Below are 13561 nucleotides of genomic sequence, written 5' to 3' on the forward strand. Positions count from 1 at the left end.
GTGAGAAAGTGTCGCTCATAGTCGGTGAAATGTCACTCATAATTACTCTGAAATTATGGAAATGTTACACATAGCAATCTGAAACCTTGGCAGCTATGGCACTGTTGCTTGCGCGGCTAAGGCTTGCATTCACAGATCATCCAATGAGCGCGTAGTACAAAGGTAAATAAACCTTTCCTTTCGGTAAAAGAGGCTGGCGCACAATGTGAAGTCTGAAGTGTAAGCGTTCGTTCAGCTCGGCGTGCCACTGCTTTAGTCTGCATACCGAGCAGCGGTATGACTGAGCAATCGGTGAGTGAGAGGGGGCGGAGCCAAACTAGAAACTCAATGAGTGGCCGCTCGACCGCCCGGCACTCGTGCGTTTCTTCGGTGTTTGGCCGGAACTGCTCACTTGAGGTCTGCAGCCGGAAGCGCGTGTTATCATTGGTTGATATAACGTACTGGCTTTCTTTCGGTAATGCGGAAATAAGAGAAATCAAACTGTAGGACCGAAGTACTGAGGTAAGTTCCTTTTTTTGGAGTAACCATTCATTCAATTGTGTATTTATTTCTCATTCTTTAACCCCTCTTTCGTTTACTCTTGTCACTCACCCCTTTATAAATCTCATTCATTCTAGTAATACTATCAATTTACACTGTTTATTCACCCTGCACTGCCCTTTGTACTGGTACGCAATATTTCTCTACTTATCCACGAGAAGTCCACACATGCCAATATATTAGAAGAGGCAAATGGAAGATTAATAACATAATAATAATAATCGAGAGACTGTTTCATTGACTTGAATTCAAGGGCAATTTCAAGCAGGAGACAGCCAAAATAAAGCCATTTTGAGCTTCAAAAATCGTGAGTCCTCTGCCTGAATCGGGTCTATAAGCATGTACGAAAGTCTCAAGTTTTCCAGGTCCGTCCGCGAGTAGGCCACCCTATCCTGTTTTTTTTTTTCATTTTGCGAATTGTCTTGATTTTATAACGGTGATACACAGGACTACCAGTAAAAGGCAGGAGTAGGTAAGATACTGACACATGCACCTGGGAAACTTGCCAGCACTGCTTTCACTAGGAAGCTTTCTCAAAAGTAGTGAACTTTGTAATTAAAGGCGTGGCTTAAAACGTGAGCCTCTGCCTCTGCTTTCTACAGTGCCATCTGACCCCATACTCTTTATTAGGCTTATTAACATAACACCCCTTTCTTCTGCAGTTTTGCACTCTTACACTCATGCCTGTTTTCTTCCCACATCTTTCTGAAATGTTTCCCCTGCATATGTCACACATCATCTCTTTCCTCTTCAAAATCATCACTAGTTTTCTATTCTGACCTTGTGCGTGTATTTAAATGCAGATTTTCTTTTCCTTTGATACTATCAATATATCAAAAGGAATGTAAACCTCCTTCACAAAATTGCACATACCATGCTAATTACAAATGGCATATGTGCGTGCGACCATTGCTTTGTGCACTCTGCAGAGGGTAAACATCCTTTACAACGAAACTTTTTCCACGCAGTACCTTTACAACGCAGGAATTACAACTTAAGTCGTTACAACGACTTGCGCTGGAGGGCGCTGTACGATAGGGAATAGTTTAATTTACTATCCAAAACCTTCCCTACTATCCACGGGGACTGGAGTTGGAATAGTAAATTAAACTATTCACAATCCAGCGCCCCCCAACGCAAGTCGTTGTAACGACTTGCGTTGTAAAACCTGCGTTGTAAAGGCATGCGTGGAAAAAGCATGCGTTGTAACGACATACATCCCTGCAGAGGGGCGAAGGATTGGATGAGCATATAGTCTGAAAACGTTTGTGACGTACTGATAGGCACTATGAGATACTCACACTGCCTTCAGCCTCAACTCTAGAGCTCTTAGTAAGGACCCCTTCATGAACATTCACCTGCAGCCTCTACTCACCCAGACACCTAGAGGTGATTCCGTTCATAATATGCAACCCTACAAGAGTGGAATGTCACACAAAAAAAACTTTAAAAACATAACATCTAGAAAAAGCAGAAACTCATAGGAAATCCATGATGAAGTAAAATGTAATAAATATAATCCGGGGCTGCATCACTGACATTAATTACTTTGAGGAGTTTTCCAGTCATTGTTTTTAAATCGGACAATGTTTTTGCCTGTAATGTTAAGCAAACAAATATATGGCCCAGTAGGTGCCTGTTTCAAAGTAAATTTTATTTATTGCCGACATAAGACCTAGCAAGACCTGACCAACTCAAATCCCTGCTTGCTTCCTATTTTCATTTATACCCTCAGCTATAAATACTCTCTTTATTTATCCACCACTTCTTATTTTGTGACCTAGCTAACTCTCTATCATTCCCTTCACCCATCTGCCCCTGACTCGAACTCTCTGTCGATCCAGACTATAATCCTCTTCATTCATGGACCCAGCTAATGATTTAACCATTAATTCACCAGACCCATACCTTAATTTAACTCAACCCCAAATCCTTCCCTTCCAGAAATTGACTTCAAAACTGCTGTACAAGACCTTTTACTCCCACATCTGGATGGCAGTAGTGCCTTGCTCTGTGGCCTCCAAGACCCCACACTGGCACCCATGCGGCATTCTACACATATCACCATGTCTCAATCGGGGCATGATGAAAAAATATGGTGACTTTGCCCCAGTTCTGATGGAACTCCGATGTGTCCCATTGCCAGCCTGATCCATCTTCAGAATCAGCTACATCATTTACATAGTCATCATAACCAGCACCCTGTTTATCTTGCTGACAAGCACGCCATCTCTGGTGGATCTCTGCACACCCATTGCCAGGACTCCACTAGACTGCAGACTAAGAAGCGTAAAAAAGAAAAAACAAGGCAGCGGGCCTTTTCCATCTGTTCAGCCAGGATGTGGAACACCATCCCAGTAGCCACCTGGACCGCCTCAAGTCTGTCCCAGTTTAGGAAAATGTTTAAAGCGCGCCTCTTTAAGACTACACCACAGTGCATTGACGGCCTACATCCCAGCTTCTCCGATCTCTCGTTGACTTTATCCTTGTCTTTGACCCTGTACACCGTTTTGCTGCTTTATGCTAGGTTCGCTCTATGGAAATACCATATACATGCATACATTTATATAGCATGCTATGTGAACTGAGCCTCTAGTTATTAGGAGCTGGTTTTATTATTCTCCAAATAAATGGTATCTATTTTTATCAACTTCAGGGGGCATGGTATGGGCGGAGGAACTGACAGTTTAAAGTCTGATTTAATGGATGCAAAGGGTAAAGAGTTAGTCCAAACTATGAAGATTGTTTTTGGTTAGTGCTCTGTGTACTTGTGGGTCCTTCAAATACTTCACCACTTCAATATTTTGATCCAAACCCCAAAAAATCTTCATAGTTTGGACTAACTCTTTACCCTTTGCATCCATTAAATCAGACTTTAAACTGTCAGTTCCTCCCCCATACCATGCCCCCTGTTGTTTAGCCCTTTCTTAATTATTTAATTGTTTTTAATTTTTCATTTCTTCCACCATGAAGCCATTCCTGAATTTATCCTCTGACCTCAAATACCAGCCTTTAAAGCTCCCACCAGTTGTCACATCCTCCAAGCCTTTTATCCCATACCATCCATTTACCTTACTTTTAACATTTATTTTATTATCCTACCCCAAACTCCTTTTTTCCTCTTCCAGGATCATAAGGGACCAATGTACTGTAGCAGCCATTTATTCTCCCTTTTCCCCCATCCACTCAATCCTTAATCCTTCTTTTGACCCATTCACAGAAGTCTTGATCCGGGCCCACATCCTTCAGTCCTTTTATCCAGTCTCTAAAATATGTATCCAGATAACCCATGTCCTTCCCTGAATCTATCTATCAGTGCTTGGTTTCTGTCTCCATCCATCTCAACTTTTAATTTCCTGAGCTGTTGGTGTGCCAGGTCTCCTGGGCTTTCTCCGAGGCAGCCAGCAGGCAGCTTTTTCTAGACTGGTTGTCTCGCCTTGGCTGTTAGTAGGTAGATCTCCTGAGCTGTCGGTATGTGGATGTTTTGACACATTTTATTAGCTGCTGACAGAAATACGTCATTGGCCGTTGGGAGATGGCGTGTCTCTGATTTCTAGTTGGCTTTCTGGTAACATTTCTAGGGTGAAATAACTACACAGTATTGTAGGGCTGGAGGGACGTTTAAGAGACCAAGCCTAAGTAGTATCCCCCACAGGAACAAACTACTAAACAACAAACTTAGGGGTCTATTAGAAATCCAGAAGTAATTCTATGCTTTTGTAATCATGTCAACAGTACATGAGAAACAAACACAGCAGATCCAACAAACCATACCACCAAAAAGTGAAGCACCAGGTAACGTGAGTCACCCCTGTTGAAGGATTCCCATCAAAAGTCTTGTATGGATCAATATTCTCATTTGGTAGTCCTTATCGGGTATCGTGTCTCTTGATCATTGAGACTGGCATACCCCGACAACCAGTTAGGGGTAGCGACCCACAATCACTCGGTACTACCACATGATGTTGATACAATGGGAAGTGCAGTGCAAAAGCAAAAAACGTGGTGATTTAAAACAGGATAGGGAACCTAACACAAACCAGTTTTAATAAACGTTAGCCCCTTCCCCTTTATAAACAAGAACAGTATAATAGCATCAGCGCAGTCCACACAAATAGCTGCGAGGAGACCAACATGTTTCAGCCCACATGTTTTAAATCACCACGTTTTTTGCTTTTGCACTGCACTTCCCATTGTATCAACATCATGTGGTAGTACCGAGTGATTGTGGGTCGCTACCCCTAACTGGTTGTCGGGGTATGCCAGTCTCAATGATCAAGAGACACGATACCCGATAAGGACTACCAAATGAGAATATTGATCCATACAAGACTTTTGATGGGAATCCTTCACCAGGGGTGACTCACGTTACCTGGTGCTTCACTTTTTGGTGGTATGGTTTGTTGGATCTGCTGTGTTTGTTTCTCATGTACTGTTGACATGATTACAAAAGCATAGAATTACTTCTGGATTTCTAATAGACCCCTAAGTTTGTTGTTTAGTAACATTTCTAGGGTGCCAGTGGGAGATTTTGCTGTTTCCCTCTAGACCAGTGGTTCCCAAACTTTTGACTCCTGAGTACCCCCATTGAGTCACTTCTGGAATCCGGGGACCCCCAAGCAATTTGTATGACTTAAAGTTCAAATATTAAAACAGTAGTTCGAAAAAAATACATACGTGTGCACACAAAACAAATGCTCAAAGTACTTAGGCGCAGATTTACACGTGACGCATCCATGCATTTCAGCAGGGATGCGCCACTTATTGTGCACCATGCCTCCGCCACCAATGATGCACCGCCTTTACAATGCTGCGCCTCATGGGGCAAAAAAGCACAGATGCATGACGCATCTGTGCCGTAAAGATGACGCATTGCTGGAGTTGTGCCGCAAGCGCGACACAGCACCAGCAATGCTCTGGGGTCCCTATCTTGTTAATGCTGCGTCAATCCTTACGCCTGCTTCAAGCAGGTGCAGGGTTTTGACGCAGCATGGGTCCCAAAGTGACGGAGTGAAATCTTGTAGATTTCACTCAGCCACTTTTAAGAGTTGTTCCTGCGCTGGAACGCCCCCCTGCGCAGGAACGCCTCCTTCTGGCGCAGGGCTTTACAACGTGGCACATCTCCCAGATGCGTCATGTTGTAAATACCCTGCACCATGGCGCGTCTTTTGCGCCGCCGCTGCATCACGAAAATGACGCAACAGCGGCGTAAAAGAGGCACAAGAGGCTTGTAAATCTGCCCCTAAGGATTTTGGGGCCAGATGTACGACCATTTCATTTAGCGCCTCGCAATTGGCGACACATTGCGAGTCGCTAAAATGAAATGTACAACAGTGTGTTTAACACTGTTTCGGATTCTCAATGGGGTCGCAAATTGCGAGGTTCATTAATATTAATGAGCCTCTCGCAATTTGCGAGCCTATTGGGAATGCCAGCCCTCCTAGGTATGGTGGCCTGCTGGACTCTGCAGGCCACCATTTCTGGGACTGCTTTTAAATAAAGCAGTTTAAAAAAAAAAATGTAGCCCATTTACCGTGCATTTAAAAAAAATAAAAAAAATAAAAAAATTAAAAAAAAGAAAGTTTTTCGTTTCATTTTCTAAGGGCAGGCGGAGGTCCCTGGGACCACTGCCTACCCTTAAAAAATTATTTTGCATGCATTTGCAAAGGGAAGGGGTCCCCTGGGGACCCCTTCCCATTTGCGAATGCATTACCATCTACTTGAAGTAGGTGGTAATTGCGAGTGTTTTGCGACCGCAAAACATTTGTACATGGTTTTAAGACTCGCTATTTGGATGGGAATGCCCCTTCCAAATAGCAAGTTGCAAAACCTATTTAGCGAGTCGCAAACAAATTGCGACTTCGGAAAATAGGCAATGTACTTGACCCAATACGTTTTTGCATGTGAAAGCGGGTTCATGAACCCGTTCGCGCATATAGAAACGGATCGTACATCTGCCCTTACTATTTTATATTGAATAATAGCCCCTCTGTCATGTATTTGATTTGTTTTATAGCATCTCATACCATTGTAGGAAGTCAGGGCACTTCACATCACACACATATAGAGACATTGATTCATACATGTAAATCAGTGTGTATATAAAGTGTTTAAAGAGTGCTTGGTCTGGAAAAGCACAAACTCAGGATTCAGAACATAACACAGTGGCTAGCACTGACTTTAACATTAAAAATGTATTTCCACCCAAATAAATCTTTTTAGCAGCATCAGGATAATGAATAACTGGGAAAAAACAAAAGTTACTAACTGGTACCATGCAGTTTGCAAGCAGCTCTTTGATGACATGTTTATAGGTCCCTCTGCTACATTACGATTGTCACTTATTAAGTGCACAGTAACAAAAGAATCTCTGTGACAAAAGCAGTAACCACGAACCTGTGCACATAAAATGCTGCTTTTTAAAATGCATGTTACATGTTCTTTGCAGTAGGCACATTAACCCTCTGTGCTACATTAGTTAAGTCAAAGCTGCCACTAAACAAAATTCTTCTCAGCTCCAGCAGGTACATTAATCACTGGCTTTATCTTGACACTTTTATTGTTGCTGGAAACCTGCTAATTATACAAGAAACTTCTGTGCTTTTAAAACTGTTGCCTGACCCCCTGGGAATGTGTCACGGACCACTGGGGGTCCGCGGACCACAGTTTGGGAAACACTACTCTAGACTGTCAGTAAAATGCATCTTCTGCATGTTTCATCTGCTGCCAGGTGGTAGATCACCTGTACTCTTGAATGGGTGATACATAGGTAGTTCTCCTGTACAGGTGCTCTAGCCTGTCTAGTGGTAGATGCCCTTGGCAGGTCTCCATGGCTGCCAGTATATGTATCTCATGTAATTTCTGTTAGGCTTTGTGGACCTGATAACAGCACACCAGTAACACAATTCCATGGCAGATTTGATAAATTAAGTGGAAGGGCACTCTTGTCTAAATAGTGCACTTGTTAGCCTATTTGAGTTCCATAAATAAGCCTACCAACCCTTTCCAGCTAATTATTTGTACCTTAATTTCAGGTGCCTAAATTCATTATTATTAATTTATTTGATTTTGTTACATTTATGTAATGCTCCATACCCGTGATGAGACAGCAGTGTTCTCCAATTTGCATTGGTGCCCTTTCCCAATGTATGGTTGGGTGGATGTTGAATGTAGTATCTCCCTTAAGTAAATGTTGGTTATGGTGGTTGTGGTTTAGAGACCTACTCCAAACATGGTGCACTGTGCATCGCAGTGCTTAAGCATGCACCATTTACCTTAATAGATCACATTCACAATAATTTGTGTGTTCCAGATTTTGCTGTTTCAGGTAGAGTTGAAACTAGATTTGTTTTATCAATCAACATTGATTTCTGATCAATTGAAGCGGCAATGCAGCAAACGAGTTTATATTGCCAGATGGCCTGCATTTTTCTAGATTCAAGGGCTGTTGTTCTGTACTGCTTTTGACTTCTAGCTCGGTAGCGGACTTTGCTCTAGTAAAATACATCACCTCTATATTCCTTGTCTGATTCGTTACTTGAGAGGAGAGTCCCACCTTGTTATGGGACACTGCAGGAAAATACTGCCAATTAAATTCATGTCTACTCATAGTTGGGCAGTACAAGTGGGCTGGCATTCCCAGCATTCAGCATTTTTTCGTGTCTCTGACTGAGAGCAGGTTCTTCAGGACTGATGTGGCCCCTGCCAGGTTGGTCTTTATCTTCATCTCCTTTGTTTTCTCCCTGCTTAGCTTGAGGAGATATTGTGGTATGTGAGCTGCTGGCCAGTGAAATGTGGAATTGATCCTTGTTCAAAAAAAGTTTGGCTGCATTCAAAGGCTTGCTATGGCCTTGCTGTTTCAATCTGGGTTTTTAGCAGTTCTTATGGTGGCCTGTCAGCATAGCCTTTCTTTATTGGACTCTGGTATGGATTGCCTCCTGTATATTCCTAAAGATCCCACAGTGAGAAATATTTATGGGTCTGTAGCCGTTAGGAGGATGTGGTCAGATGCTCAAAGCAAGAAGCAACAAAGACATGGGGAAGGAGAAGAATGGAAGACAGAGGAAGTAAAAGAAAAAGGGGATAAAGAGAGGCGCGAGTAAAGCATCAAGGGTCCCATGTGTTGAGTCAATAGGAAGGTACAGTATCTCCTCTCGGAAAAAGTCTAGATTTCAGGCTGTCTGGGCAATAGTGATATAATTCCTCTGTACCATACTCTGCAGTAAATATATTACGGTAGCTCTCACTTTACTATATCAGCAACTATGGAGGAATTGCAGGAGAATAAGGAGAAAACAGGAAAGGAAGGGAAAAGTTTCCTTAAAAGACCAAAACAGGTACCTCCGATTCCTGAATCCCCAATAATAGATAAGCAAGACCATGCCACTACGCTTGAAGCTATTCTTAAACAAGCATTGGCATAGCCTATAGTTCTCGCCTTTCGGACCTTATAAGTGTTTAACCATGCAACACTTGATATTGTTGAACCAAGGATATTGTGATGGATAACTAAACACTTATAAGGTCCCAAAGTTGAGACCTATTGGTTATGGCAATGCTTGTTTACCAGACCAGTGATCCCTCAGGTCAGTCACGGCCACGACGTCACAGCAGAGCCTTGTACCAACGACAGATAGCATTATTTTTTCAGCTTTACCGAAATTTGTATATTTCATTCACCCTCAAGCACCATCCACATATCGGCTGCGTACAAGAACCTTTCAGCTGGTCGTAAGCGCACTGAAGCAGCCTCTTGACAGCAAGTCCTGCTGAAGAAGCGCCTCTGATGCAACATACCTGGCTTTTTCTGCCCTGCCACTTTCCCCTTTCCCTCCACCGCCAACCTCCAGCCACACAGGATTTTGAGCATAAATCGCAGTTTGAAAGCAGTCAGCCGGCTCATAAAATGTCACATTACCGTAAAAGTGCACCTTATTTCGACAGATAGTATGCTGTCACTCACGGGTCCACTGCTCAACTGACAAGCATCACCTGACTCGGAAATAGTTAAAAAAAAAAAAAGGGATGGGGGGGACCCTGCAAAGACTGCTCCGGAATCATAATCCACTGAATTGTCTTGTTTGGTAAAAAATAAGGCAGCATGTACACACGGTGGATAAATAATACATTGGTAGCGTGGTGAATGAAGGAAGGGGTGGGTTTTGGGCGGGCCTCACTCCATCAATTCTGTTTGCAAATCAACAGTCTCTTCGAAGCCGGGGTCACGAGATATGCTGTTTTTAAACTGTGGCGTGAAAAGTGACATTTGAAGCAAATGTCACTGATTTCTTCAAACAAAATCCAGGCTGTCGGGAGCATTGCTCTGGAGGGTTACAGGAATGCTTCAAGGAGCCAATAGGAAGAAAGCAGCTGAAACGTAAAAAATGTATATGAAGGCCGCCTGTGAAGAGCCGGGAGATATACACCACAGCGCTTTATGTTGCTGCCAAACTGGTAATAATAATTGAACAAGAAGGCACGCGTTGCCATTGAAAGCATGCAAAGCGTGCACGTTTTTGGCAGAAAAAAGGAATCGATTTCTAAAGGTCTCCTCCTATGCAGCACATGCGCGATGCGTAGGCGAGACCTAAAAATGAAACCACGTACACAACATAGCTCAGAGTACCAAAACAAATATTGATCTTCTACAGACAGAAGTTTCAGGGATCAGAAAGGACCTGAAGGATGTCAACCTCAGGATGTTGAGGCAGAATAGGGATGGTTGAAGACCGCTTGTATGCTCAATCCAAACAACTAACAGATACCGACTGTAATAAACTATCTCAAACGTAAAATCACTGATTTGGAAGATTGCTATAGACCTAGCAACCTGAGAATTTGTGGCCTACCTAAAGATTCTGGACACAAGGCTCTATCCACCATCACCTTATTTGAGTCCTGGAAACCATCAGTCCTCGGCATCTCATTTCCAAACAACTTTGAACTTGAACGTACACACCCAATTTCAACCTATAAACTCAAAAATTGCCATTCTGTTCTTACCTGGATAATTGGATTCTCTGTATTTCTTCAGAATTGCAGCCCCTATAGGACCTGTAGGTGATTAATTTTTTTCTGATGTACCTCCCGGAGTCCAGAATAGTAATATTGTGGGACCTGCTATCCTCCTTGCTGGAGATACAACTTTCACCTGTATGTCTTTGGCCGGGATTCCCGAGCCACATGACTTCCTGTGTCTTTACTGTTCCATGAGCTTTTGCCACCCACATAGAGAGTTCTTTAATCTCCAGCTTGTTGGCTAGGAATCTGGACTTGCTTTCCTCTCTCAACACATTATCTTTGGAAATTGCCTTTGGTTACATCGCTTCTTGTTCCCAAGAGTTACCCTCTTCCAGAGAGGCCGCCCGTTTCGTTTTGGAAGTTGAAAGGAGGGATGTGCATATTGGGTGTCTCCTCTGTCTTTTAGGTGAGGCCATACATAAGTATCCCAGCCTTCCAGTTTGAAGTCCATAGCGTACCACTGGGGACATCCCAGAGCTTGTCTTCAGCTGTTTCTGTATCACCCTTGGAGAAGCGGCAGACCCTGAAGCAGAGATCAGGTTCGGGACCAGGGTTCAATTCCCGACGCGGCAGGGTCTTGAGCTCAATGTCTGCGGACTCGATAATTCTCGCCTCAGCGCCTACTCTAATCATGGGTCCCATGCTGCAACTCAGGGCAATAGCTTGCTTAATCTCCACAACGGCCCCTACAACACTGGGATGCCTGGCTTCACCTTGGGGGTGCCCAGGTGGGGCATCTCACAGGGAGAGCCAGGAAGGGTTCCACAGCGTTATACAGCGCCGGGACGCCCCGGTGATGGGCAGCTGTGCGCTTTACAAGTATCCTACATTTACATTTACCCTTAGAATGTGGCTTCTCATCTGTGCTGCAGATCTCGTGGGATCAGTTTGGGCTTAATCTGTCCATTTCTGCTTCGAGACCTCAATGGGCTGCTATGCCGGTATTTTGAAAGCCATCGGCTAGCCTGGGTGATGGGAAGGCTTTGGCAGCTCACTTATTGATAAGCATTTCTTTGTCTCGCCATGTGGGCCCTCCCTTTCTTTTTTCTTTGCGAGAGTTGCCTTTAGTTTGCTTACCTTTCAGGGTCCTCCTGTAGAGCCTTTCTCCTCGTGGATCTGAAGTTTCTGACTCTGAAGGAAGCATTCTTGGTAGCAGTCTCTTTGACTCACAGGTAGAGGATCTGGGCACCCTTGTATGCCAGGCTCCTTTCTTGTCTGTCTACTTTACGCTTAGCCCTCTTCTTCCTCGCCCCAGTCATTATGACATGGTCTTTGCCTAGTTGCATGAATTACCAGACCATTCATGGCACACAGCTAGGGTGGGTATATGTTTTATAGGCATAATTGTTTAGGGATCCCTTCATCAACGATGACTAGTAGGCCTAAGAGTAATGTGTCTGTATGCATGTGTGTGTATATATATGTGTGTTTGCAAGTGTTTATATAGATATATGGATATTCAGAAGATTCATAGAGGGCAAGTAAAGAGTAGGCTGTGCACCTCTCATTTCTTTTAATAACATTAGATCTATTTTAAAGCTTACAGAGCGTATAGCATGAATTTTGTTGTGTAGGTCTGAGACCCATCTTTACATGGCATAGGTCCGCCAATGATGCACCCGGCCCCACCGTTTGTAGTGTATTTCCCTGTGTATTGCTTAACATGATCTGATTCCCAGGATTACTGAGTGTAGCCACATTACCTATTGCAGTCTGTCCCTGCATATATTGAACTTCATGGTCTTTCCTGGTGGTGAAAGGAGGGAAGGGTACTGTGTGTGAGATAGCTATTTGCTATAACACTTTTGTCTATATGATGAAGGAAACTTGTACCTCTACTGCAGAAACTGTACATGTTTAATGACAGATGCTTGCACTTTTGCTTACGCTGCTATAGCGGTTAGTGTGTATTTGTGTTTTACACTTTTGCTATCCATGTTGTACTTGTTCTTTGTATTGTAGAGAAGTTTGCACTTCTGATGCCTGTGTACTTCCTGTCCTCTCTATCTTATTGAATCTGGAAAAAGCCTTTTGCTCTATCCAAAAACAATTGAACAGTTGAAATTGTGAATACATATTGCGTTTTGCTGTCTGTTGACACACATTGCGTTTTGCTGTCTTGTGGCCAAGTGTTGCAGTGATAGAGGGGCCGCTGGCACGTAAGTGATCTGGAGTACTGTTCCTACCCTGCTTCATATCCTCTTCCAAAACCTAGTCCTTTGCAGTTCTCTCCTAATCTATATAAATCTTCCCCTCCCCTCAAACCTAAGACCCCTGATGTCATTTTATGGGTAGAGGGGAGGCTAGTGTGTTTTAATCTCTGTGATTGTAGGCTTCACTGATCTGCCACTTGCAGACAGTAATTGTGTTTGTGTAAGTGTAGGAAACTTGCACTGCTATTGCACAATGTGTTCTTTATAAGGGAGGATGTCACTGCTGCGGCCCAAGCTATTCCTGATTTGTATGTGTGTTGCACCTGAGCTGCCTATGCTCTGCCTGTGTATGTGTGGCAATGATGCATGCCCTGCTGCTGTCTGTACTGGTTGTATGAGTGATCGATACATGTTTTCAGCTGCTCCCACCAGGTGCACAATGAGCTCCTTTCCCATCTTTAGAATCGCTTAGTAAAGAGAGAGGCTTGTCTGGTTACCCATTAGGCAGCTTCAGAGAGCCTGTTAATGGATTAAACAAACATTTACAATGCAATAGGTCTCGCAATTACGGGTTTTTGAACTATTGTCATTGTAAATGGCAATCTCTTATATAAACAAGCATTGGAAATGCAATAGGTCTCGCATTAAGAACGTTTGAGCTATTGGTCTTCTAAATGACATTTTTTTAATGTATGTGTTTGTTAAAATAGCTAAATTAATAGCTTTGTCATTTACAATGCCAATAGTTATAACTTTCGCAAATGTGACACCTATAGCATTTGTAATGCAACATGTTTTGTATTTACGTGACTTAGATGTATTGATATTACAAATAACAATGGCTTTTT

The 13561-nt window shown here is 43.1% G+C and overlaps 1 protein-coding gene across 1 annotated transcript in view; it reads left to right on the forward strand.

Moving 5' to 3' along the window:
- The first annotated feature begins 286 nt into the window (after positions 1 to 286).
- The window catches only part of LOC144770563 (bifunctional polynucleotide phosphatase/kinase-like), a 278083-nt gene continuing 264808 nt past the window's right edge, over positions 287 to 13561 (forward strand). Inside the window, exon 1 of the mRNA XM_078655180.1 lies at positions 287 to 501. The gene's annotated coding sequence lies outside the window, so the exon portion shown is untranslated. The remainder of the gene's footprint in view (positions 502 to 13561) is intronic.

This window comes from Lissotriton helveticus, chromosome 7 (genome assembly GCF_964261635.1).
Source record: "Lissotriton helveticus chromosome 7, aLisHel1.1, whole genome shotgun sequence".
Lineage (NCBI taxonomy): Eukaryota > Metazoa > Chordata > Amphibia > Caudata > Salamandridae > Lissotriton > Lissotriton helveticus.